Consider the following 27,739-nt stretch of genomic DNA (forward strand, 5'->3'; position numbering starts at 1 on the left):
CCATTAAAAAGGCATTCGATGCTTTGGCATTCTATGCAATCACTATAAACCTTGCTATATCCCACGGCTTGGTGTCGCCCGCACCCTAACCTCTCCGGTCTACATTGTTACAGTTTGTGGTTCAAGGTCGGTCAAAGGCTCCCACGTTGGCGGCGTTCCGCTCCCCGACAAGTTCCCAATACTGCATCACAGGCCCTTTTTTCAAGGGAGGCCAAGACGAAGTCTAACCACCAAAACCAAACTACATACAGATGCTCCCACGATAGCAGCATTATGCTTTGAGGGGTACTTCTCCCCTTCCAACCGGTGGAGTGTATAGGCTTTTGCTCACTATTCAGGTCCTGTATAAAACTTGCCTTCCCGCGTTGGTGGTGTTGTATGTCGTAGCCCAGTTCTTTTCTCTTTCCCCTTTATCGGAGGCTATATGTCCTTGTGTCTGCCTGGGAGCCTCCAGGCTCCTAGTTGGTCCCTCGTAGGCGGTGATCCGCTTCATTCCCAAAGGTTGCTGTTCCGTTCGGGTCTGCGCATGGTGCTCCAGCCTGAGTATGCTCATAAAAATGATAGTGGTCCCCAAACTCCTTTACATGTTTCAAAACATATAGGTAAGGCCGGGAATGGGCTATTTCCGCAAAGTGCGCTCCCAAATGATAAAGGTAGCATGTGTAACGCTCACCTGATTCCCGTAGAGGCGCCGGTCCTGACCGGGCGTATACCGTATCTTCAAAGGTGATGTGTAACACACGGCTGGCTCTTTGGGCTGGACCTCTGTGCACTGTATGTCTAACTCGAAGGGTAAGATGTCTGCAGATAGAAAATATGGGATTAAGGAACTGGGTTATTGAATGTCTCTCTCTTCTTCCCTTTCTCTTCTCCTGTAGAACCCCAAAGGTTAACGCTCTCACCTTAGGTAAGTGAACGCCGTGCTCTCCATCTGCCTCGGGGCAGGGTGCTGTAACCAGTTTCTTCACTGGATAAGGGGAGCAGGCCTCTTGACTTCAGAGGACTGCTGTCCGTCGTTTACTGCACGAACGGTAAGTTTCGAGTAATTCTAATGTCTTTAAAGTCTTTAGTAATGATGTTTCTTGTTTTGCAGGGTTCCGGCGATGGCGGATGACGGGCTGAAGTGAGTTGAAGATTGAGCCCGTGTGATGAATAGAAGCTACTGGAAGCACGTAAGTAAGCGCTTGTTGCCTGCTTCACGATGCGCTCCAACTGTCTTTTTATTTTGCAGGTACAAGTTCGGAGCGGCTGCAGGGTGCCGGAATACCCACTGGGTTAGATGTGGAAAGGAGTAATGGCACGTGAGTATTAAAGTTCCCCAATGTCTTTAAACGCACCTTGTTTTGTCTTTCAGATGCGGGATGCAGCGCCGAAGGCCTCCGGAGCGTGCGAAGAGTTGGTAAGCTTTTGTCTTTCAGATGCCGGAATGCAGTGTGAAGACCTCCGGAGCGCACGAAGAGTAGGTAAGCCTTTGTCTTTCAGATGCCAGAATGCAGCGCGAGGCGTTGGTGACAGCCGATGGACCAGGTAAGTGAAGAGCTGTCACTGAAGACCGTAATGCTAACCTGTTCTTTCTTGTCTTTATAGGTGTTGCTGAAGACTGGATTCAGGATGGTAAGCCTTTTTCCTTAGGCCCAGGATCAGATGCAGAAGACACGATGAGCGTTCTGCTGCAGAGGATGCAGAATAACGCAAAGCAAGATTCATCCATCGGGTGTGGTTTAAATAGCCTCCTGTAGTGCTTAGGTGTCTCCTTCCACAGCCACGCCTAGGTAAGAAAAGAGTTCCTGCTTTCCAGAAGAGTTCCAGTGTTCTGAATCTAGGGAGTGGCTCCTGCCCCACCCAACAGGAAAAGTAGTTCCAAACAGAAGAGGATCAGAGGCTCAACTGGCAGGCAAGTAAGCAGCATGGTCTGCTGCAGGTAAGTCCACCCAAGCATTATGAGCCCGGCGCTTCCAGCGCTGGGACTGGGCATATTTATGAGCCTGGTGCCACTGGCGCCAGGACTGGGTCCAAAAGGTCCCAATTGGGACTGGTTGGCACTCAGAACCTGGGTTATGGATCCGCTTCCAAGGGAGTTGGGAAAACCCTGACCTTTTGGAAGCAGAGATCATGACAGTACCCCCCCTCAAGGGCCCTCCCAAACCGGGCTTCTCCGGGGGTTTTGGCTTGTCAGGAAATATTCGGTGAAATCTTTTGATTAGGCGAGGAGCGTGGACATATTCAGCAGGTTCCCAGGATCTCTCTTGGGGGCCGTAGCCTTTCCAGTCAATTAGGTAAAATAGTTTAGATTTGGAGATCTTGGAGTCCAGAATGCTTTTGACTTCAAACTCGAGTTCTCCATCAACTAGGATAGGTTTTGGAGATTTAGTTAGTCGGGTTTGAGGTTGCACGGGTTTTAATAGAGAGACGTGGAAGACCGGATGTATCTTCATGTGCGGGGGCAAGTCCAACTTGACCGCTATTGGGTTTACTATGGTAGTGATGGAATAGGGACCAAGGTATCTTGGGTTGAATGTGCGTGGCCCTTTTAGAGGTAGATATTTGATGGATAACCAGACTTGATCCCCTACTTGATATTGAGGGGCTTCCTTCCGATGTTGATCTGCTCCTTTCTTGTATTGTTCTTTAGCCCTTTGAAGGTGAGAAACAGCTTCCTTAAAGGCTTGGGTGATTGTAGAATGCAGGTAGTCTACTGCTGGTGTTTCAAGATCTTGGAGGGGATCCAACTCCGAGGTTCGAGGGTGACTGCCGTACAAAAGAAAAAACGGGGTTTTCCCAGTTCCCGAATGGACAGAGTTAATGTAGGCATATTCGGCTATCCAAAGGATGTCTTTCCAAGTTTTTTCAGTTTGTTGCAGCATGCAGCGTAAATACTGTTCCAGAGTTTGATTGGTCCTCTCGGTTTGTCCGTCGGTCTGAGGGTGGTGACTGGTCGATAGTCTCACATCAATTTGAGCCGACCGACAGCAACTTCGCCAAAAATGAGAAATAAATTTACTACCTCGATCCGAAATTAGAACCGAAGGAAAACCGTGCAGTCGGACGATGTTTTCGAGAAATTCTCGGGCCAGAGTTGCTGCTGTTGGCAAGCCTTTGAGCGGAATGAAATGCGCCATCTTGGAGAATAAGTCCACGATTACTAGAATCGTATTGTATCCGGAGCATGGAGGTAGATCGGTGATGAAGTCCATAGAAAGCGTATGCCAAGGGCGAGGTGGGATGTCAATAGGGCGTAAGAGGCCTGCTGGTCTTTCCTTTTGACTCTTGTTTTGGGCGCATACTCCACAGGACATTATAAAGTCTCTGATATCTTTTTTCCAAGACGGCCACCAGAAGTAGCGCTTGATCTTTTCTGAGGTCTTGGCCATACCGGGATGTCCTTCCATTAAAGAATCGTGATAACAAGAGATTACTTTTTTCTGTAAATCTGTGCTGGGTAGGTATAATCGTTCTTGGAAATACAATAAGTTGTCCTTTACTGCAAAGCCCTTTCCCTGCAGATGCCAATTCTGTATGTCTGCTGGAGTTACAAGTTGCCTGGCTTTATCCTTAACTTCCTCTATGGATTCTGTGGCGATTACACCCAGAATTCTTTGTTCGGGAATGATTGGTACAGGTTTAGGGTTGATCAAGTGTTCTTCCACTCCCATCCGAGAAAGGGCATCAGCTTTACCGTTCTTTGTACCAGGTCGATAGGTAATTATGAAGTCAAACTCGGCAAAGAATAATGCCCAACGGAGTTGTCTAGAGGATTGGGCTTTTGCGGTTTTCAAATATTGCAGGTTTCGGTGATCCGTAATCACAGTAACGGTGTGTCGGGCCCCCAGCAGATAATGCCGCCAAGCCTTAAAGGCAGACTTGATAGCCAGAAGTTCCTTGTCAGTAATCGTGTAATTGATTTCAGGAGGCGAGAATTTGCGGGACCAAAATGCCACGGGATGCAACTGATTGGTTACCGGGTCCTTTTGTGATAGAACTGCCCCCATGGCAAGGCTTGAAGCATCAGTTTCCACGATGTAGGGGAGTTCGGGGCGAGGGTGTTTTAAGATTGGTGCAGAGATAAATTTAGTCTTCAAATCCTGGAAAGCTTGCTCCGCCTCGGTAGACCATTCAAAACGTTTGTTTTTCTTTAACAAGGCAGTGATGGGCTGGACTATTCGAGAGAATTCGGGGATAAACCTGCGGTAAAAGTTAGCGAAGCCTAACATGCTTTGCACACCTTTTACGGAGGATGGTGATGGCCATTTGAGAACTGCATCGACCTTCTTTGAATCCATACGCACTCCGCCAGGTGATAATATGAATCCCAAGAATTCAACTTCAGTCACGTTGAAAACACATTTTTCCAACTTAGCGAATAGTTTGTGTTGACGCAATCTTTCGAGGACCCTTTTCACGTGTTTCCGATGTTCAGATTCCGATGAAGAATAAACGAGGATGTCGTCAATGTAAACAACAACACACACATCTATGAGCTCTCTGAGGACATCGTTCATAAAATATTGAAAGGCGGCCGGGGCATTGCAAAGTCCGAAGGGCATGACCTGATATTCAAATAGCCCATACTTGGTGTGGAAGGCCGTCTTCCATTCATCGCCCTCTTTTACTTGTACCAAGTGGTAAGCTCCTCTAAGATCCAGCTTTGTATATATGCATGCTTTTCTGACTTGGTCCAGGAGTTCAGGGATCAAAGGTAACGGATATCTATTCTTAACGGTGATCTGGTTCAGGGAGCGATAATCTATACAAGTTCTAAGGTCTCCTTCCTTTTTTGGAACGAAGAACAAAGCTGAAGAAGCAGGGGACTTGGAAGGACGAATAAACCCATTTGCCAGGTATTGATCCAGGTATTGTCGAAGGTGAAGGTTCTCAGGCTCGGTGAGGGCATAAATTCTACTACAAGGAGGAGTAGATCCAGGTGTCAGGTCTATCTGGCAGTCATAAGACCTATGAGGAGGTAGAGAGTTAGCCTGATCCTTCCGGAAAACATCTTGGTATTCTAGGTATTCGGGAGGTAACTGGGGAGTCTCTGAAGAAATTGCTGCCAGTGCAACACCAGGTGGAGGGTGACAGGTAGAGACACATTCTGGAAACTGGACCGTTCTTGCTCGCCAATCGATCAGAGGATTGTGTTTCTCTAACCAAGGTATTCCTAGAATAATCTGAAACTGAGGGGCCTTGATCACATCGAACACGATCTTCTCATGGTGTCCATCTTGACTTACTAGCGTCACCTCTTGAGTGGTATGCGTTACTGGCCCGGAGGCTATCTCCGTACCATCCACCGTAGTAATGACGTCCTTTACAGCCTTGGGACAAAGAGTTAGATTCATCCTCAAAACCATTTCATGATCCACATAATTGCCGATGGCACCGCTGTCGACGTAAGCTTCAATTGCATGTAATCGATCCGGATTATCAGGGCTAATGAGGACCATAGGTATCACGAAATGCGAGGTCACGGAACTGGTTTTCACGCTCGGCAAGAGAACCTCTATTCTTGTCGGCGAGGTCGTTTCCCTGCTCAGAGTTTGTAACTTTGGTAACTGCAGCTCCTACTGCCTTCTTGGCCGGTTTCACCGGACAGTCTCGAAGAAAGTGCCCTGAGTTTCCGCAATAGAGGCATAATTGCAACTGTTTTCTCCTTTCCCGCTCCTTTTGTGTTAGAGGACCTTTCAGACCCCCTATTTGCATGGGTTCCCCGGAGTCTACTCCTTTGGAAGGAGTTGGCGGTTTGGAAAATACTCGAGCATCAAACTTGGAACGATCGGCCTTCGTGCTCCGCAGTCTGTGATCTATTTGAACGACTAAGTCTATATAGTCCGAACAATCTTGTGGGGGATTCACTACTTGGGCTAACACATCTTTGAGCTCTCCACGTAGACCTCTATAAAACAGCGTAATCCTTTTGTCCTCAGGCCATTGAGTTTCCACTATCAGTCTGTTGAAAGACGCAATATAAGCCAAAAGGTCTTGATTACCTTGTCGCAACGAAAGAAGCTCATTGTCCAAGGCCTGCCCCTGTGAATGTCTTGCGAACAGTTTTTCCATACTGAGCTGAAAAGCTTGAAAATCATGGAGGACCGGATCATCTTGATTTACTAGAGGGATCGACCAGTCTGCCGCATTGCCACTAAGGTACGAAAGCACGAAAGCTACTTTAGCTTGATCAGTTGGAAAGGCTGCTGGCCGGCATAAGAAATGCAACCGGTACTGATTGATAAATACTGCAAACCTCTTTGGGTCACCAGAAAATCGTTCGGGCGGAGCCAGAGGTACATTCCCAGGTAGGTTGATCTGCACTGGATTCATAGAGGATGTAGAAGGAAGATTTCCCCCAGATGCGGGTAACGGGGTCTGTCCGGCTTGTGACTGTAGCAATTGTCTAGCGAGATCATCTGTTCGCTCCTTGGAAATAATCAGTTCCCTTCTTAGAGCGTTCGTTTCCTGACGGGCTGCATGCACTTCTGCCCTTAGTTCCCCAAGTAACTGGGCTAGCTGGTCGGTATCCGAGGTTTCCATAGCGCCTGGACGGGAGTTTTGTGGTAGGCTTTGCGTTCTGTAACGCTCACCTGATTCCCGTAGAGGCGCCAGTCCTGACCGGGCGTATACCGTATCTTCAAAGGTGATGTGTAACACACGGCTGGCTCTTTGGGCTGGACCTCTGTGCACTGTATGTCTAACTCGAAGGGTAAGATGTCTGCAGATAGAAAATATGGGATTAAGGAACTGGGTTATTGAACGTCTCTCTCTTCTTCCCTTTCTCTTCTCCTGTAGAACCCCAAAGGTTAACGCTCTCACCTTAGGTAAGTGAACGCCGTGCTCTCCATCTGCCTCGGGGCAGGGTGCTGTAACCAGTTTCTTCACTGGATAAGGGGAGCAGGCCTCTTGACTTCAGAGGACTGCTGTCCGTGGTTTACTGCACGAACGGTAAATTTCGAGTAATTCTAATGTCTTTAAAGTCTTTAGTAGTGATGTTTCTTGTTTTGCAGGGTTCCGGCGATGGCGGATGACGGGCTGAAGTGAGTTGAAGATGGAGCCCGTGTGATGAATAGAAGCACCTGGAAGCACGTAAGTAAGCGCTTGTTGCCTGCTTCACGATGCGCTCTAACTGTCTTTTTATTTTGCAGGTACAAGTTCGGAGCGGCTGCAGGGTGCCGGAATACCCACTGGGTTAGATGTGGAAAGGAGTAATGGCACGTGAGTATTAAAGTTCCCCAATGTCTTTAAACGCACCTTGTTTTGTCTTTCAGATGCGGGATGCAGCGCCGAAGGCCTCCGGAGCGTGCGAAGAGTTGGTAAGCTTTTGTCTTTCAGATGCCAGAATGCAGCGCGAGGCGTTGGGGACAGCCGATGGACCAGGTAAGTGAAGAGCTGTCACTGAAGACCGTAATGCTAACCTGTTCTTTCTTGTCTTTATAGGTGTTGCTGAAGACTGGATTCAGGATGGTAAGCCTTTTTCCTTAGGCCCAGGATCAGATGCAGAAGACACGATGAGCTTTCTGCTGCAGAGGATGCAGAATAACGCAAAGCAAGATTCATCCATCGGGTGTGGTTTAAATAGCCTCCTGTAGTGCTTAGGTGTCTCCTTCCACAGCCACGCCTAGGTAAGAAAAGAGTTCCTGCTTTCCAGAAGAGTTCCAGTGTTCTGAATCTAGGGAGTGGCTCCTGCCCCACCCAACAGGAAAAGTAGTTCCAAACAGAAGAGGATCAGAGGCTCAACTGGCAGGCAAGTAAGAAGCATGGTCTGCTGCAGGTAAGTCCACCCAAGCATTATGAGCCCGGCGCTTCCAGCGCTGGGACTGGGCATATTTATGAGCCTGGTGCCACTGGCGCCAGGACTGGGTCCAAAAGGTCCCAATTGGGACTGGTTGGCACTCGGAACCTGGGTTATGGATCTGCTTCCAAGGGAGTTGGGAAAACCCTGACCTTTTGGAAGCAGAGATCATGACAGCATGGCACCCAAAAAAGCCCCACGTATAAAATGGGAAGTGCTGGCATTACCATGGGAAAAAGTGGGGGGATAGGTGCACCCGATGTCGAGGCATACTTTTTGGCAGCACAACTATCCTTTGCATGTTTCTGGATGCCAGGGGCACCGCTGACACCCCATGTTCGCATAGAGCGAAGCTCGGTTCATCCTCACTCTTAACAGGGTGTGCGGATATCTGGCAGGGTTGCAGACAGATGCAAGGTGGACCCAGTGGCATGCAAGGTGCACGCATGGAGGAGGGCCATGAGGAGATTGGGGGTGGGGGGGGCACCCGTTTGATCTTGGCATTTCACTATGGCAGATAGAGGTCTTGGCATCAACTTGCGATGAGTCTATAGTGCGTGAGTGGGAGGGAGCAGGAAGAGTTTGTCGGTAAAATGGGCGGTGGACTCCAATGCAGATTGCAGTATTACAGGATGAAGGCAGCCTTTAGGAAGTGGTCCCCAACATTCCCAGACATCCCACAGTCGACACTGCTATTGCAATACATCAGAAACTCGACCGGGGTGTAGAGGGGTTGTATCAGTAATAAACAAATTAATTCAGCCGCCGCCCCCTCGATTGTAAAAGCAGGTGGGAGGACGACTCCGGGGGGAACTTCACAGATAAACAGTGGATGATGTGTAGAATCAAACACACTGGGCCTTCAGTTCCAGGTTGCAACTAATTCAACGTAAAACTCTTCATAGGGCTTATGTCTCACCAGCGAGAGTACACAAGTACGATCACGCCAAACTGGCGAAATGCCCGAGTGTGACGTGGAACCAGCTGACATGGTGCATATGCTGTGGTTATGTGGTAAACTGCGTCCATACTGGAAGGTGGTGAATGAGGTCATGACAAAGATGCTGGGTCAGACCGTACCAAATACAATGTTATGTGGCATGTTTGGATGGGCACCCGGGATACACCAAAGCGATATCGCAAACTGTTAGCAACCGGTATGATAGCAAATAGGAGGTGCATTCTGATGAAATGGACTAATGTATCGCCGCCTGGGGTGAATAAATGGTTGAGAGACTTAATATGGCTGAGTAACAAGGACAGAGACTATGCAGCCCTATGTGGGTAGCAGAACAGGCCGAAATGCATATGAGATCCGTTAACAGCCTACCTGACACCGCAGGATGAAGCTCCAATCTAGGGGGGGAAGGGGAGGCGGGAAGATACGAACTGCATGCCCCAGCTCCTGAGTGAATATGATTTGATGAAGTAAGGGCTTGCTGGACCTGTAGATGAGCCCTAATCGGTGTTGTGTAAGTACCCTACAGTGTAATTGTCAGAATTATTGCAATGCTGTGAAATACTAATGTGGTCTGAAGATGTGATAATGAGTACCGTTTCATAAAGACATGTTTAAAAAAGAAAAAACATTTCAGGCTCAGAGTTCTCCACTGCTGCCTCCTTCCCTCCGGTCATCTCCTCAGCCGTCTCGCCCTCTGCGTCACACCGGCCACCAGCGAGAGAGAGCAGAAAAAGCACCTAGTTAATTTCCCACAGCGGTCATCCTACCTGGCTCCCCTCTGCTCCTTCTTTCCCCGCTCTTCCACACCTCCTCCTTAGCTGCATTCAGCCCCTGCAGCCCTGCTACCATTATGCTCCCTTCTCCCTGCCAACTTACCCCAGCCACCAGGGGTACTGGTACTACCTCACAAAACCCTTACGCAAGATTTTAAAACATTCAATGATAGATGGGCTCAATCGATTTTAGATATCTGTCTGAAGAAGATTGTCCTAGATAAATGCAGGTGAACAATCGAAGTGCGAAAATCTAGAAACAATAAAAAAGTGCTTAGTTCAATATTTAGGAATTCCAAGTGCTACACTCACGGCTCCGCAAGCCGTAGTGTCACAATTTCTCATGGAATTTCAACTTAAAGTGGCAGAAAGAATTAAATCAATACTCATTGGATGGCCAGAAAATAATTTTACCAAAGTACTTTTAGCCAGAAAACACTTCCATGACAAAGCAGAAAAATACAAAATAAAATACAGAAGCGAGGGGGCGTTGCCTGGCTGGATACTGAGGAGTCTTAAGACGCGTGAGCTCCTCAGCCCTGCCACTTTATATGGAGCTTCATGACGTCCCTACATTATTTGGCACTCCAACAACAATTGCCCCGGTTTTGATGACCTTGGTTTGGGCTTGGTGAGATTTTGGAAGTGTGCAGACTCCTGTCCCCAGAGATATTGGCGTTCCCTGCCAGAGTGCGGGCCGGACTTGCTGTTGGAGCCGGAGTGTGGTGGGGAGCCGGTGGGCCAGCTCGCACCTTCTGCATGGGCTGATGACCCATGTTGAGCCTTCACAGCATCCCGGATGGGGTATAGTGACCCCATGCTGTGACAGCGGCAGACGCTGCATAAGAGACCAAGAGGAGGCGGAGGAGGCTCCACCGCCCGCGACCAGCTGACTAGTTGTGAGCGCAACAGGGTGGCAGACGTTATCCCACGACATTGTGGGTGAGGTGAGGCCACAATTGGGATACGGCCGGACTTGCGGAAAGCCCTTGAGCGGTAAGCCTGTTCTTCGATCACAACAGCCTTGGCTTGCTCGACAGCAGGGCTGCAGGCACTGCACCATGGCATGGTATTATAACAGATCCCATTATGTCCAGCAGACTGCTATTTCCATGTCAGAGCTGCAGACCTGCTTCTGTTTCCAAGGCAGGTTTTCTGTGTTACTGGGGAGGGTGAACTCCAGGGACAATCCGTTCTATGTGATTGCTGTTTAATGTTCTACTCCTGATGTCTTGGGTTCCCATCTACTCCAGACCATATGTGGATTTCATGTGTGCCCCTCATTCTCATTGGGAAAACGGTGCAGTATTGGGTCTCAGCAATTTCCAATCCCAGGTAGATCCTTCAGTCGGTCTTAATCCCAGGGCTCAAACTGGTCTTCGAAGTGTTCTCTAATTGACAGTGGTCCTAACACCTGCCGCTCCGGGCTGTGCTTATGGAGAGCAGGTTCTATAAAGTGAGCTGTGAAGGTGGTGTGCAAAGCTCATCTGAACATGAAATCTAGCAAATCCAGGGAGAAGTTAGCTGCCTCGATTAAGGACCTGTTGCAGTCAGCTAGGCCAGCAGTATTTGTACTGGTAGGTATGGAACCGCATTCTGCGTCGGATCACAAACTGAAGAGATAATTCCAGGAGTAGTACCATAATGTGTCATAATGTCCATCGGAAGGAACATCTACTGAGTGATCTTGAGGCGGCCTTTTTTCGACCAAGCTAACTCCCAGGACCAACTAGAGCAGCGTGTGGCAGCACTGGAGAGGTATAGAGCAGCAACAGATGAGCAGCTGGAAGATGCAGAGAATCAATCCCATAGAAATAATGTCTGTATACATGTTGGGTGATGATTTCTCACCCCTGGATCCCCCTCTTTTGGGCTCAGATTCCCCAAACAGTTCTTAGCGATATCGGGACCTTCGGAGGTTAGCTTTCTGGTTTCCGATGGCCTGATCGGTTCAAAAATAATAAACAAACAAAAGTTCCTTTAGTGTTATACCTGGGGTGATGATCCTTCACCTCTGGGTCCCCATCTTCTGGGCCTCAGACCTCTCTCAAATATCTGCATCCCTCCGTCGGGTTCACTCTGGCTTTCAACACACATTTCTCGGTTGTTTTCACGTGCTGTTGAGGTGATGGTTACTCACACCTGGATCCCCTCTTCCAGGCGTAGATCCTTGTCAACGGTTTGCCTCCCTCAGTCGGGTTCACTACGGCTTTCAACACACTGCCCTCTGTGGCATTCACGAATCTTAAATGTCTTTTAAACATTTCAAGGTGGACAACCCTCAGCCGGGTTCACTCTTGTCAACACACTGTTTCTTTGGGATTTAGACTTGGCCCCTTTTCATAGGCATCCATCCTTCGGGTTCAATCTTGCCAATCTCACAATTCCTTCTACTTTCTTATGATGTGGGATTCACGTCCCTTATTCACGACCATCTGCTTGTCAAATACTCAACTGTACAGAGGATTTTACTAGAACCCCGTATGACCACTTTGACCCTCTTCTCGCCTTTCCCAAAGCCTTCTGGTACTAGTAGGTTCAACAATCAGTTAATCGCACAGAGTTTCTCAAGTGAGCACCTACGTGGTGCCTGGCTCATCTGCAGCTGGCTTTCCCATTTCACAATAATGTTTCTTTGAACGTTTTGCAATCAGCCATTTGATACTTTTGTTCAACACAGTTTTGTTTCTTTATCAGTTCTCCCCTCAACTCACTGGCTGTGATGAACCGCTGGGCTTTCTTCATATCGGGAGTCAAGACCACAGTAGCAGGCGCCTCCCTCTGTCCTGCTCATCAGCGTAGGCACGCTCTGTTTACCGTTGAAATCTGCTGCAACACACTTGGGCTACTGTTTGCGGTCTTACGATTCCTTCCACAGAGGTTTCGCAGGCCTTGGTCAGAAAGGGCAAGGTCACTTCCCTCCTTGTTACCCTCTCAGTTCGCACCGTCTTTCTCCAACTGCCGTGCCTGGATAGCTGTCTCATTGTGCGGTCTGCCTTGCTCGTATGGTGCTCTCATGCTCCACCTTTTACTCCTGTGCGGAAGGGAAAGGGGTGTCAAGTGTGTGTGATTCTGGTCAATTGCCCGACCCTTGTGTTGGGACACGTCAGGAAATGGATCTGGTGTTTGTCCATTGTCTTTCATGATGTGCCAAAGTGTAAGAGTCGGACAAGGGGGAAGAGGGGCGTATAGTGCGTTTGAATATCCTATGGGGTAAAAGGTGTTATAAGAAGGGGGCTACTGCGTCTCACCTGTCAGTGTCCCACTTCCACTCCCCGAGGACCCCCCATCCAGGTGATCCTCCCTCACTGGTCCACCCAGAGGAACTGGATCCAATAGAGATGGATGTGCCCTGGCCACCTGGATGACAGATTCCCCAGGGATTTGCACGTGAGACACCTTCGGGTTTATCACGCCACCCTTCTTGGGTTCTATCGTGACCCGATGTATGTCCCATAAGGGATAGAGTTTGGCAGTTGTGGTGGTTTTTGTCATTGTAGCACTGTGGTTTATGCTCTGTGGCCTATTTTTGGTCAGGGGTCCATGTTACAATGGTGTTGATGACGGGTGCTGGGGGCGGCCCCCTGGTTTGGAACTACGTTGAAATGCAGAAGAGGTTGCCAAATTGCGGCATTACCTGATAAATGGGTGATCTTAAAGTGATTTCATTAAATATGCAGGAGCTTCACTCCCCCAGAAAGAGGAAGAGTGTGCTGGCCAAACTGGTGGAATTGAAAGCCGATGTAGTCCCATTACAGGGGACGCATTTACTAAGAGCAGATTGGCCCAGGCTCCCATCTAAGTGGTTCCCTCGTAAGTATTTTGCGTCAGCCACGACCAATCGAGCAGGTGTAGCTATTTTATTTGCTCATTCCCTGAATTTCACAGTGGTAAAGTCACTTAAAGATCTGCAAGGGCGATATTTGGGATTGCATGTTCGGGTTGGGGATGTGGATTTTACTTTCATCTCAGTGTATGGACCTAATCAATCGCAAGATGCATTTTTTGCTCAAACACTCCCACATATCGCTCAATTCCAGGTGGGAGAATGTATTGTGGAAGGGGATTTTAAAGTGGTGCTTGACAGCAGGTTAGAATGGTCTGGGTTGGCTGGAGGGACAGATGCCACTAGATCTGAATCACTTAGACAGGCTATTGATGACGTGCTATTGGTGGGCATCTGGAGGGTGTAATACCCACAAGAGAGGGACAATACCCATTTTTCCCCACGGTCACCGTAGTCATTCTCAACTTGATTTTTTCCTGGAGTCCTGCACCCTGACCCCTAAATGTGAGGAAATGGAGAGGCACGTGTTCGAACTGGAAACATATCAAAGGGATGGGGCTCGTAGGATCTATAGACCGCTTCAAGTAGCTAGGGCGGAGGTTAAAGCTCTATGGGCATCAGATATTTCACACAAATTGCTCCAGACCAAATACATTTATTTTAGCATCTCTAATAAGGCCTCACGTCTCCTGGCATACAAATTAAAAGCCCAAAAAGCTAGGCATGCTATTGCTAAGCTGCAGGACCTTTTGTGCAGTTAAGGGACGATGAGGATTCTAAGAAGCGCATCCTGGTGGAGTATAAGTCTCGTTTTAGTGCTGATAAAGGGGATGAGGAGGCTCAGGAACTGTTAATTAGGGAGGCACAGTTTCCCTCCATCTCCGAAGAGGACTGCCAGGCATTGGAGAATCCGAACACGTTGGAAGAGGTGACCCGGATTAAAGGTCCCTTCCTAACAATAAGGCCCCAGGGCAAGATGGATATTGGGCTCTTATTTTACAAATTGTTCGTGGACCATCTCTCTCCGCGATTAGTTTAGCTTTTTAATAGCTTTGCTGACACAGCGGCATCTACCCCCACTATGGGTGAATCCTTGCTTTTCGCTTATAAATCAACCAGATAATGATCCCACCCTTAGCACAACGTATCGCCCTAACACCGTACTAAATTATGATGCTCAAATCTATTCCAAGGTTATCGGAGCCTGCTTAACTATGGTTTTTCCAGGTATAGTCTAGATCAGGCTTGTCCAACCTTTTTGAATGTGGGGCCGAAGCATTAACTTTTTGTCACCCAGTGGGCCGGCAAGCCAAAAGTCAACAACCTCACACAAAGCAGTATATTAAAAAGCGATATTGTGTGACCTCTGACACAATAGCATCACAGGCAGTGATAGCCATGCAGTCCCAAAGATAGCTTTTGGTGTCATGGGCAGTGATCAAAGGTTAGTTGCTTGTGATTTCTTTCAGTGTCTATGTGTTAATATTTTTCTGAAAAAGTGGGGGCGACCGAGCGTAGCGAGGGAGCTACAAGGTTCTAGGGAGGGTTTGAAATGGTGCATTTTACAGCAGAAAAGGTGACCAAAAAGCCATAAGTTTACAATCAGTTCTAAAAGGGAACATAAAAATTCCATGTCACCAACAGCAGAAAAGAACATTTTACAACACAACACATTTTAATGATCAATGTGTCCACAGTGTAAGACAGCACTGTCACTGATGCAACACATTGTCATGCTGGTTGTACCCAAAATATGCCCCTGTAGCAACATGTCTATGCTGGCTGTTCCTAATTTAGGCCAGCTTTGTCCTGTACAAAGCAGGATTGATGCTGCCCCCAATACATATGGCAGTTTATATCTGTAATACACATTACTTCTGTGGTGATGAAAGAAGCATAATTCAATTCAACAGATTAAATGTGGAAAAGCGATCACCCAAAGGTGAACCTAATTGAAGAAACGCAATGTGAGCACAATCTTAAAGTATGCAACCTAGCATGCCTAGTGCACACTTTACCTTTTCTTTCACCAATAAATCAGGGGGAGAGCGCAAACGCAGTCCCCCACTACCAGAAATAATGCAGTTATGTATCCTGCATTTGGGAACATAGCAGGGGTCAGCAAATCCGATGTGCAATGGGTAGGCCTCACCCTGGGAGTTCTGCCCTTGAGATCAGATTCTCCCCTGCCAGCTAAGTATGAGTAGCATGCAAGAGGGCAGGGGTTGGGTCAGTTCTGGGAAGCCCCGCTAAGCGAGGGTGAGAAGGCAGGCCCTAACCCAGCCCCAACCCCCCAACCCCTGGAAGCTCTGAGCATCTGCAGAGCTGCCTGTCCGCGTGTAGGGGGAATCTCCAGAAGGCAGTGCCCAGCAGAAGAGTAGATTGTAGTGCTCAGCCCGAGATTTGTATAAATAGCAGGATGGCTCGAGCAGGCCTGTTGCAGTCTGCCCACTGGCCTGTCGGCCCCACACGGGCCCATGGCCCTCCTGAGTGGAGCTGCTCAGCGCTGGCCCCATTGACACCATCATAATCATCCTGGACCTCGACGCTCCACCACCCCTGAATCTCAGAGTTCTGCTTAATGACAATGCTGAAGCTTTGACATCTTTGCCGTAACCATATGCCATGCTGTGTCAGCCGAGCCTGCATAGCCAACCCCATGACCCCAGCCCAGCGCAAAGGCACCCATGCTTTTGGTCTGATGCTGAAAAGCCTGGCTCTGCTGAGATCCGAAAGACAAGAACTAAGGTATTTTAGGAACATAGTACTATTGTTTTTTGTGTTGCAACTGTATCAGCTCACACCTCTCCTGAAGGGTATAGGCTGCCCTCAGACTGTGCTACCAAAACAGTGAAAATAAGTTATACCTGTTGGGCTTGCCTGTTTCACTTTTATGATTGGGATCACTGTTGCATGGGTATTAAGCGTGTTATAAATAACTTATCATATCAGATCATATCATAGATCAAGATCATAAGCAACTTCCAGAAACCTTGGCAGGTGGTCCACTGAGGCCCATTTGCAGGTTGCAGTGTGTTATTGGGGCACTACTAGGGTAACACATTGTGCTGTACATGTGGTATTCGCCATGCTTTGATACCCCACTGGCCACATCTATAATGTCCAATGTAATTGGTATAATGCATGGACATTTTCATCAATCCGCACTGTGCTTGGAGGTAAACGTAACTGAGCTCCCGCTGTTCTTCTTTGTCTCGAGACGAGTAAAAAAAGCACTGCAAAGGTTACGTTTCTCAGCTGATAAAGGTTCATCTTCGGTGACATTCGCCATTCAAAAGAATGATTTTTGGGGCAGACAAGCTGTGTCGCCGCAACCCCTGCTAAACATATGTCCAGAGATGACAAACCTTGAAAGTAAATCCGCACAATGGCCCTCTGAGCAGCGGCCCACGGCTAATCAGGGGTTCAGGAATCCACTGTGCTGCCCACGCCGAGAGGAACTCCTGCACAGCACCTGTCCACATAATCCTTCGCCCGGGCCAGCACTCTCTTCTCCTCACCTCACCACCTCCTCCCTTCATCTCGGCTCGCCTTTTGCCCCTCGGCACACCATGCAAGAGAGGAACGGGCATGTCTGGGCCGGAGCCCGTTCCTCTCTTGCATGGTGGGTCCTACTTGCCTGAAATGGGATATTTAAATGCAAAGTAATTGCTACTATATTAATCCCATTGTTCATAGTTTGTGGGAGTACTGGGCAATTGTATGGACCCGCGCTCACTGAAAATGAATGGTATTCCCGAGGTAACCCTCACTATGCCGTGATACAAACATTTATTTATTTATTTACTCAAGAGATGCCCAACATACAGCCTCGCGGACCACATAAAATGGCTTGGCGGGCCGCATTGTGGCCCGCGGGCCGTATGTTGGACAACCTTGGTCTAGATGGACCAAATAGGGTTTGTCTCGGGGCATCACATTTTTGAAAAAATGCTCAGAGGACCCTGGATGTGATTGGTCATATCTCTTCAAAGTGCATGGTAGGTTTGGATTCGGGCCACTTTTTATCAAAAGAATACAAGCTAATTGTGCGAACCCAACCACCAGTATAAGGTTAAATGGGGCTTTGTCTGAGGCATTGGCTCTGACTAGGGGAACTCGCCAGGGGTGTCCATTGTCCGCATTATTTGTTCCATCAATGGAGCCCTTAGCGAGTAAGGTTAGGGTGTCAGAAAACATTTGCGGCATCAAGATAGCTGATCATCAACACAGGGTTACGCTTTACGTTGACTACCTTCTCTTCTATAGGCTTCATCGTCGGACTACTTTACCTCATATAGTTTCTCTGCTAGAATCGTTCCACCCGGTCTCTGGTTTTAATTTATTATTCTAAATGTCTCGGTTAGTCCCGAGGTGAAACAAGAATTTCAGGGGAGGTTGGACTTCTAGTGGACCGGAACTTCCCTCAAGTATTTGGGGGGTCTGGATTACACCTTTGCAATCCCAGTTATATGCACAGAACATTCCCAGTCTTTTCTCCTCTGCCAAGGCGGACCTTCTCCGATGTGCGCAAACTGATGTCTCATGGATAGGCATTATAAATTGTCCAGCAAGTCAGCCAAGTCACTCACACACTTTTTCTAGCTGCGGCTAAAATTGTATTAGCACGGAATTGGAGGTCTCCTACTGCACCTGATATTAAGGAGTGGTGGGTTATATTGTGGTTTACAACAGCGGTGTGTAAAATTGAAGCCGCTCAAAGGGGAAATGCCAACATTTCTGGCTGAATGGGAGCCTTTCTTTCAGTTTGTGGCTCGAAACGACAACCCTGGTCTCCATCATAAGCCACATATGATAGGATTTCGTTCACGCTATTGTGAAGCTCATAAGCTGTTATTCTTTTTTCTCCCAAGTGCTAGGTTTGATGTTTTTCTTTGCTTTTTTTTCTCCATCTCCGTGCTGCAACGGTTGAATTTTTTGTTTCACTTGAACATCAATGTTTTTATGCTACTCAATGATATGTACATTGATGTTGCTCTAAACTTCTATTTGGTGAAATGCTTGAGCTTGAGGAGCTGTGTACTGTGCTATGCTCTTAATTTCAATAAAATTTGAATGTTAAAAAAAATACAGAAGCGAAAGTAATGGTGCTACAAACATAGCAGCTTCAGCCTTCTTAGGGAAGGGAGTGTACTGGGTGAATGCAAGTTTCCGAGGGAGGGACGGGTGTTAGGCAGAATCATCTGCAGTACCCTTAGGGAACACTAGAGACAATTAAATCCACAAGTGGTAGTACAATTTCACCTTTGGTACAAGCCTGTACTACTAGTGGTAGCAGTAGCGGAGCAGCCAGACTTATCTCAAGAGCAAATGAGCAGTAATAGGGATTACACAAAGGACTACAATTACTGTGACTCAAACAAACACAGACTCAAGGTTTCTGGTTAAAAAATATAAGTACCTTTATTTCTAAACCTTCTGTTCATAAAACACTTCACTGCTATTAAACAAAACCACACTCTAAATATATCACACACAACCAATTCCTTTGGTTCAGGACAATTCAAGGTAAGTACATTAGGATTTGACAGACCGATGTTCTGAAACAAAAGACGTTCCCGTGGGTTAATAAGCGCTCACTTTTTGACAGTAATGACAGTTCGATCTTACGAAAGAAAAGCGTACCCGCAGGAAGAAATATCACCTTAGTCAAAGACACTTAGCACATTGTATTAAAACCAGGGACTAGGGGATAAAAATCATAGGCAATACTTTTGTCAAGGCACTAGAATCAGAGGACATGTTCTAAGATACAGATAAAGTCAATAGGCCTGCACCAGTGGCAAATGGAGCAGGGCTCTGTTGTCGAGGATCACACGATTAGAACAGTTCAAGAGTAGCGTTGCCAGGAGTACTTGGATATTGTCAAAGGGAGGCAAAGGTTATAAGAGGGAAGGAAGAAAGGACAAGCATTTGGAAAGGAAAAGGGTTCACCCCGATTCCTCAAGGTCGGACGGAGAGAAAGACCAAATGGGCACAGTACCTTATTCAAATGAAGAAAGCTGGTGCTACGATAGTTGTTCCTGGTAGTTCCTGCAGACTCACGGTTCCTGGAGCTTCCGTTGTGGGGACAAGGAGGACGTCTGGAGCAATCTGCTCTATCCAGGGATGAGGCCAGCAGCAGCAAAGCAACAGTGAATAAAAGGCGCGCTCCTTTAAAACAGGAGAGGGCTCTTCTGATGGCTATTCGGACCACAACAGCTTTGTGCAGCGATTTCGACCCAGAAGAGGATTCTCTGGCTGTAGAAGGTGAGCTGGTTGATCCCACCAGGCTCAAGGGAAGAAGACTCCGGACTGGATCTTCTCTGTCATTGAAGGGTAGATAGCTCAGGACTGCAGCAGGGCTTCAGCCGTCTTCTTCTCTGCTTCTCTTCGGTTCTTGCAGTTCCAGTGGCGACTCTGAATTCCAGCCCAAGAGTCCTGCCTTTTATGCCAATATCCCCCTTTCACACAGCCTGGCTGTCAATCACATAACAAGGGGGTTGTCCAGCCCGGACAACCATCTCAGCCAATGGACACAAAGTGTGATTTGGGTCTCTAAGGAGACCCTGTCCAGGGGATTACTAAACCCCTCCCTCACATTCAAACCACCTAGACACCCAGACGCCAAAGGAGGGCTTCTTTGCAGAAGCACGCCAAAGAACAGCGAACAAAGAAGGCAAACCTGGTTTGGCGCGAAAAGTAAAACACAAGAAGGATGTTAACAAAAAGAAATGGCGACCAACTCCGACCGGAGCCAAAGGAAAATGTATTTGGTCAAGCGGGTTTATGTTCGAGGTTAATACAATAGCCTAAAAACAGTACCACGTTTATATAGTATAATCGCGGTAGAAAAGTTAGGGTAGATACCACTGCCACCAGCCAAGTCTTAGTGTTAAGGGAGCGAAACAAGGCTCCAAGAGGTACAGACAAAAACTGGATCAGAGTTAACCCTTTCCAATACTCCATGTAAGATGGGGTGTACTGGGTCTGTAGTTTAAGTGTCTACATAAAGTTAATGGTAACTTTACCCGTTTCTGGGGGACAGTAGTCAGCCCCAGGAAAATTGAGTCAGTGGGAAGTCTCAGAGACAACCCTGTGTCACTGCACTGAAGGTGCTGTGTAACACACACAAAAAGTTGGGCTCATGGAGTGGTGCAGCTCCAGAGCCCAAGATCACACAAAAAGTAGAAATACACATGGCAAAACACATATAAGAGTGGGAAAAAGTTTCACACTCTTACCAGGTGGAAAAAATAAACCCAGAAATCCAGCAGAGCTGCTGAGGGACTCACTAGGTAAGGGAAATTAGCCATAAATGAGAATTCTCCCTAACAACAGGGAAGAAAAAGAGGAGCATCTTCTCAACAAGCGCAAAGGGCTTTCCAAGAAAAGCTTACTTGGAAGGGGTACAATGGTCAGTGTAGTTGGTGTAAAGAGTTTGGACATTGGAAATCTGGAGGGCTGAAATCAGCCAGGGCAACAGTCCGCACAATGAACCAGTCTAATTCACCTCCCCCAGACATTTCCTCCACCCCAGTCATCTAATATGTTGAACTCACAATAGGACAGCTAGGTGGGCAGGAAGGTGTCCGGACATTTCGTCGAAAGACATTTCGTCGACGGAATTTGGTCGAAAACCAAATGGTCGATTTTTTTTTATTTATATATATATTTTTTAGGTTTTAGTTTAGGGAAAAAAAGGGTTTTTTAGAAAAAAAAGGGGGGGGTTGGGGGGACCCCCCCCCCAAAAAAAAAGAAAAAAAAAAAGTGAAAATGCAAAAAAAAAAAAAAAAGAATTCGACCATTTGTCTTTCCACTAAATGGTTTCGACCAAATGTCTTGTCGACCATTTTTTTTCGACCAAATGTCTGGTAACCGGGCAGGAAGATGGTTGCCTGTTTATACTACTTGATCCATCTGCCCCTTATCTTAAATGTTTTTTTTAAAAAAAGTTTATAAAATTTTACATAACAAATAATTCACACAGAGCAACAAGCTCAACTACAATAACCACACTCCCCGCCTGCATCCCAGACTCATCTTGCAATTCCTCAAAGGTTTTCCACCTCCCCTGATCCCTCAGATCACCGACCGTAGCCACCCACTGCGTTTCCAATCTTGCCTCTATCATAGTGCGGTCGCTCTCTCTGTTCCCCATGACCACCACTATCGGTATATGCAGGGAGAGCGGGTCAATTATTCCCACAACCCTACAGGCCCTATGCCAAATCTGCGTACCCAGTTTCACCAGGTAGCAGCCCGCCATCTGTCCCCCCCGCAGGGGTCCATAGGTGGTCTCTCGGGTAACGTCCCTTTAGTGCTGGCTGCAGTAGTGTTGCCATCCATTTCACCACGTGTCGCAACTGGCACGCCAGGAAGTAAAGCTCGAAATTCGGCACTCACAGCCTTCCCTGATCATACGGCCTCTGCAATGTGTTCAGAGCTACCCTATGCCGTCCTTCCTGCCATAGGAATCCTCTGCATAGCTTCTCCAGCTCCCTGAATAAGCGCCCCGGTATGTCATATCGGACATTACAAAGCAGTGCATAAGTCGCAGCAGTGCAACCATTTTTAACTGTGCCATCCTCCCCATCACCGACAAGGGCAATTTACTACAGAATCTCATTGAAGCAATTAGGCTTGCCTTGGCACGCAATGAGTTATATTCATGTTCCTGGGAGGGGTCTCGGTAGATGTTGATACCCAGATATCTAAATGTAGTACTGCACCAGGGTAGGGGAAGAGCTGGCAGCTCTTCCAAGAAAGCGGTGGCCGCTATTGGGAACAGGCACGATTTCTTTTTGTTTAATGCCTGTGAACTTGCTAGAGTTGTCCAACACCTCAAACAGCATATATGGCAAGATCACCTTGGGGTCCCGTACGTATAGCAACACATTGTCTGCATACATCGATACCACATTTCTTCTCCCATCTACATCTATGCCTACATCCCCATATTCCTTTCTCAAATATGCCGCCATGGGTTCCGCTGTCAGTATGTATAGCATCGGGGACAGCGGACACCCCTGTCTAGTGCCTCTGTACAGCTGCCAAGCCACTGAGTACCTCCTACCTGTCTTGGCCCTGGGTTCTGTGTATATAAGACGCACCCACCTCATATACTGCCGGCCAATCCCCATCTTTTCCACGGTGGCATACAACCAGTCCCAGTGCACTGAATCAAATGCATTTGCAGCATCTAGGGGGCCACTGCTCCGTGTGTGGGCCGGTCTGCTGTACTATAAAGAACGTGGTGGAGCCGCCTCAGATTCTTCGAGATACTCCTACATGGCACATACCCCGTCTGATCCGAGTGGATCAGCGCGTGTATGTGTATCACTGTCCGGAGTCTGCTCGCCAGGACTGCCGTTAGGATTTTACTGTCCTGATTCAGTAGGGACAGTGGCCTATAGGATCCACAGTCCGTGCCATCTTTACCTGGTTTGAGTAAAGGCACCATCAGGGCCTCTGTCATACTTGCAGGCAGCATCTTAGCCTCAAACGATTTGTTGTACACCTTAGCCAGGAGTGGCGCCTCTGGTGTTATGGGGGCCTCCAGTAACTCTGCCTGGGAATCCACTAGCCTGGGTAGATCAATCTGGTCTAGTACATCTTGTATTTCTTCGTCCATACTGCCCAGGGGTGCTGCATATAATGCTTTATAGTAGTCCAAGAACACCTCATTTATCCCATCCTACGTGCCTACTTCCTCCCCCCATCACGTTTCTGACTGAGCAGATAGGAGGCTCGACAGTCTCAGGCTTACACAACCACGCCAGCAACTTACCCGGTTTATCTCCTTGCGCATGACTGCTCTGCACATATTTAGCATAATTAAACTTCCCAAGCCTTTCCCATTGTGTGAGGCCGGTTTGTTGCAGCGCTAGCATCTCTTCCAGCTGCTGCCGTCCCACCAAGGCCTCCCCCTCCTGCTCCATCAATTCCCTCTCCGTCGCCTCCAGTTCCCTCACCAGTACCTTTTGCACATACCCTGTTTCGGCTATCAAACTACCCTAATTACCACCTTGTAGGCTTCCCAGGCTGTGCTCACTTTGTCTACGCTCCCCTCGTTCACTTCTATGTATTCAGTGGTTTTTTCCTAACGTGTTCAGCAAATGCAGAGTCCTGCAGCGCTTCACTCCTCAGTCTCCACATGGGGATCAGTGGTCTCGGGGCTCATATCCTCCAACTCGCTACCAGTGGTGAGTGGTCCGACAGTATTCTATCTAGGTACTCTGTCTCCGAAAAATCGGGTCCATTCTCACATCCTGTGAACATATAGTCTATTCTGGTGTACACCTTATGTGGTGCTGAGTAATGGGAATACCCTCTCGTTTATCCATGCTCCGCCCTCCACAAGTACTGCAGATTAAAGTGTTCTACTAGCGATTTCAGTACCTTTGTCGGGGGGATGGCCTCTTGTGCCCGGAATCCGACCTGTCTAGAGCTGGGTCCAGTGTACAATTGAAGTCCCCACCCCAAATCAAAGTGCCACTTGTATACAGCCCCAGTCTTGCATGTAGCGATCTAAAGAAAACTCGCATCATGATTAGGGGCATATGTATTCACAACACAAACCTCTCGGTTTTCTAGTACCCCATTCACCCTCACCATCCTCCCCTCATTATCAGATTTCACTGCCAGAATTTTGAATGGTATGTCCGGAGCAATCCACATAAGGACCCCTCTTGCATACGTCGAATATGTAGAGCCCACCAACAGCCCTCCCCATGCTCGCTCCAGGTTCTTTGTCTTCTGTCTGTCCAGGTGTGTCTCTTGCAATAACGCTATTCCCACCTCATGGCGCCGGATATACATGCACACTCTCTTGCGTTTCACATAGTTATTCAGCCCCCTTACATTCCAGGTCATGATTCTTATCGTATTAGCCATCATTGCTTGTACTAGAACGTTCATGAGGCCACCAACCTGTAGTTGGTCTGGGGAGGAGTTCCATGCAATTTGCTATCATTTGTGACAGGCCCCCTCTCACCCTTCCCACTCCTTCCCTTCCCCTGCCCCAACAACTATTACCAACTTAAATAGTCCCGCTATGCCATGCATGCTGGCGTAATCACGTTCCCCGCCATTCCACTTCGTCGTAAGACAAGTTTCCTGGTGCCCTATGGGTGGGCCCTAATAACTCGGTCCTCAACTACTCTAAAGGGGAGTGTGGGGTACACGTTGGCGTTCCCGAATCCAGACCTCCACGATACCCGTAACATTCCTGCACCATTGGTATATCATGATTAGTTATAGCGTTCTATTTGTACATTTTGTGATAGTTCAAAGGTCCGCACCACTGAACTGGTACCGAGTTATCTGCTTTGCCGTTCCAACTCGTATATCTTCCCCAGCGCTATCCTGGTCCTTGGCCAGTCTCAGGCTTCTCTGGCAGCTGCGTTCTGTCCATCCATTCGTGCACTTCTTCAGGTGATTCAGAAAATAGGGATTTGCCGTTGTAGATCACTTTCAGTCTTGCAGGGTATAAAAGCATATACTTGAGACCCGCTTTCCGCAGTCTGGCCTTTGTGGCGATGAAATCAGCCCTCCTCTTCTGAACTTGAAATGTATAGTCAGGGTACACAGCCACCTTTGCTGAGTACCCTTTGAATCCTCCGTCCTGCTCTGGAGAAGGCTAGTATCTTTTCCCGGTCTCTGTAATTAAGCACTTTGGCTATCACTGGCCTTTGTGGCGCACCCAGGGAGGTCTCGTAGCAAGGGAGCGGTGTGCCCTTTCAATCGTAAACCCCCGAGAGAGTTCTCCCACAACAATTTCCTGCAGCAGTAAATTCTCCACATAATTAGTGGGATCCGCACCCTCGGCACCTTCCAGCAGGCCCACAACACGTATGTTATTCCTGCGGGCTCTCCCTTCCGCCTCTTCTGCTCGGTCTTCCAGCAGCTTTACTCTTTGCATCAGAACGTCCACATCTTTCGTCATCTGTGCCCGTATCTCAGTATTTTCCTTCACCTGCTCTTTCAGCTTGCTCGTGCGTTTAGCAATTGTGCAAACATCCTGGCGCAGCAGTGCTAAGACAATTGTCACTACATCAATCTTGCCCTCCAATTTGGTTTGCAACCCCCCAATTGCATCCAAAATCTGCTGATTGCTGGGTTGACATGGGATTGAGGCTGCTCCATTGAACCATCTGCTACACCCTGCGTCCTGGCCGTCTGATTCGTCACAAATGTCTCTAGCGTTGTCTGTTTATTCTTCATCTTAGTGCCTTTAGACGACATTTCACCTCTGGTCACCAGGGGTCCTTCCCCGCTCGTGGTGCCGTGGGGGTTTGGTTCTTCTAACCCAGATGGTTGCAACTTCCGCTTTATTGCCACCTCGTAGGCACCCGGCTCAATGGCTGCTGCACTATGTCATATTGGGTGGGTGCTGCAGTGGTGTTCTACCTCCCTGAGACCCTTGCAGGCATCCCCCCGCCCCTTAGTTTCCAGGGCCCCAGATGCATCCCACTGCAGGTCGTGGGCAGTGCCGTGGTGCGCCACCCTTGTGTGCCCTCAACAGGCCTCTATCAGTAAGGCCTTACACCTCCATCCCAGGTGGATTTGTAAAGCTTAACTTTCATTGTGCGTGATTCAGCATGCACTCCGTTCCTCATATGGGTGCCAATTGTCAACACACTGCGGTCTCTTCTGTGTTTTCAGGGTGGTGCTCTATTTATCAGATCTCAGTGCCAGCATGGGTCCAAACTCCTTCATGTGCCAGGAGTGGTCCAGGGGCCCCCTACAGTTCCAAGGAGCGGCAGGGGGAGGAAGCCCTCAATGTTAGTGAATTCAGTGCATCCGAAATAGGGCCCCCTCTCTCTCGTTCCTTACCTCTCACTGCTGCCGACTCGTCTTCCCATCTCCCTCCCGTGTGCAGTGGCAGGAGAATCACGCCCTGCTACTTGGGCTCCCCTCAGTCCGCTCTTCCTGCGGTCGCGCACCCTCTGACCTGACTGGCCCACTGCAAAAGCGAGATCCGCCATAGGTGGAGGACGGGGGGGCTCGCTCATGCTGCTTCTCGAAGTTGCTAAGGGGCGCACACCGTCACAACAAGCGCCCACTCACCTTACAGTAGCTGCCCCCACAGCCCACCTGTTGTGCAGGCCAGCCGGTCCAGCGAGCGCCCACTGCATGTTTTGCAGCTAAGAAGCCCTTCCAGGGCTGGCGCAACAATGTGTTGTAGCACTTCTCCCCTGTGGGGGGGGGCTGCCTGCGTAACCCCACTCGTCCCATCCGTCACAGTGCCCACGGACTGGGATGCCTCGAGCGGTGCAAGGTCCCCTCCTTCGCTTCACCCGTACGTTGGTGCGGGGGCTGGAAGTCAACCCCAACTCACTGTTAACTGCAGCATCAGATTTGTTGTGTGCAGTTCGCCTCACTGTACCGGCATCCGCCTTCCCAAGCACTGGCCCTCCGGGTCTCATGGCTTCCCACTTCGATCCGTCCCATTTCAGATGACCTCTTCTCCTTCACTCCCGCAGTCCTCTGTATCCACAATGCAGCACGAGCCCTTCAGGTTCCACGTCCTCACAAGGGCAATGTTTTTGCTTCCCTCATGCTGCACATCCCACCTCGGTACAATGTCACAGGACTCTTTCCTTTGTTCTTCTGACTGCCATTTTGCCATTCAGCGAGGGTCGGGCTCTACGAGATTACAATTGCTAGATGTACGTTCGGCGTTACACAAAACACTCCTTGTTGTTGCTCATTCAGGGCCCATGGTATTCATACATCTCTGGATATGCTTGTAGACGTGCATGGCAGGTTTAGAGCATGATTTTTCTCCGGATCAATAAAGGATCTGCAGGAGCGTTCAGGAGACGCGTCCTATCCCGCAACCATGTAGCCACGACCCCAGGGCAGTGGCAAACATGTTTTATGTTTGGTCGATACCAGTGCTTTCCGTCCCCCGTCGAAAGCATCTCAATCTCCTCATGCTCACAGGGTGCTTCATGATTTTGATGTTCTCTGTCAACAAAGAAGTTATTTCACCTTAGCTGGCACCCCCCACATTCTTACTGGTCAATATGTGTCTGCCTAATTACCAGATTTTCAGATTCCCCCCCCCTCCCTGCACTGGCTATTGACAAATGCCAAGGAATTGAAACCGCACAGACATTTACTGCAGCAGGCAATGGCTTGACTGATAAATGAGCCTCAAGTGCTGCCTTAATCAGGCCCCAGACTTGTAATGATGTCCTGGTCTGGGTTTCAGTTCAATAGTCACTGATTGCATCACTTTCCAGGTTGGCTGTGCTGCAAGATCAAGCACCAGAGTCTGAGAGGGAGCTGTGTCTGATAACATTCTGTAAATCACATGCAGACTCGCTTTGGCGCTCCAGTGATGGCTGCCTTGCAGTGCCCAGAGTTACTACCATATCTAGCAAGAACAGCGCATTCTATCGCACACCTAGGTAAAGGGGCTATGATTG

At 48.4% G+C, this 27,739-nt stretch overlaps 1 protein-coding gene and 1 non-coding gene across 2 annotated transcripts in view; both read right to left on the bottom strand.

Annotated features, from left to right (window-relative positions):
• UNKL (unk like zinc finger) overlaps positions 1-27,739 on the bottom strand; it is a 1,575,372-nt gene that overhangs the window by 981,783 nt on the left and 565,850 nt on the right. The gene's annotated exons all lie outside the window — the stretch shown is intronic.
• Positions 15,341-15,502, bottom strand: LOC138570430 (U1 spliceosomal RNA). The gene has a single exon (XR_011303490.1). It is a non-coding gene; the product is annotated as a U1 spliceosomal RNA (small nuclear RNA).

Source organism: Ambystoma mexicanum, chromosome 2q, assembly GCF_040938575.1.
Source record: "Ambystoma mexicanum isolate Mex_15411 chromosome 2q, UKY_AmexF1_1, whole genome shotgun sequence".
Classification (NCBI taxonomy): Eukaryota; Metazoa; Chordata; class Amphibia; order Caudata; family Ambystomatidae; genus Ambystoma; species Ambystoma mexicanum.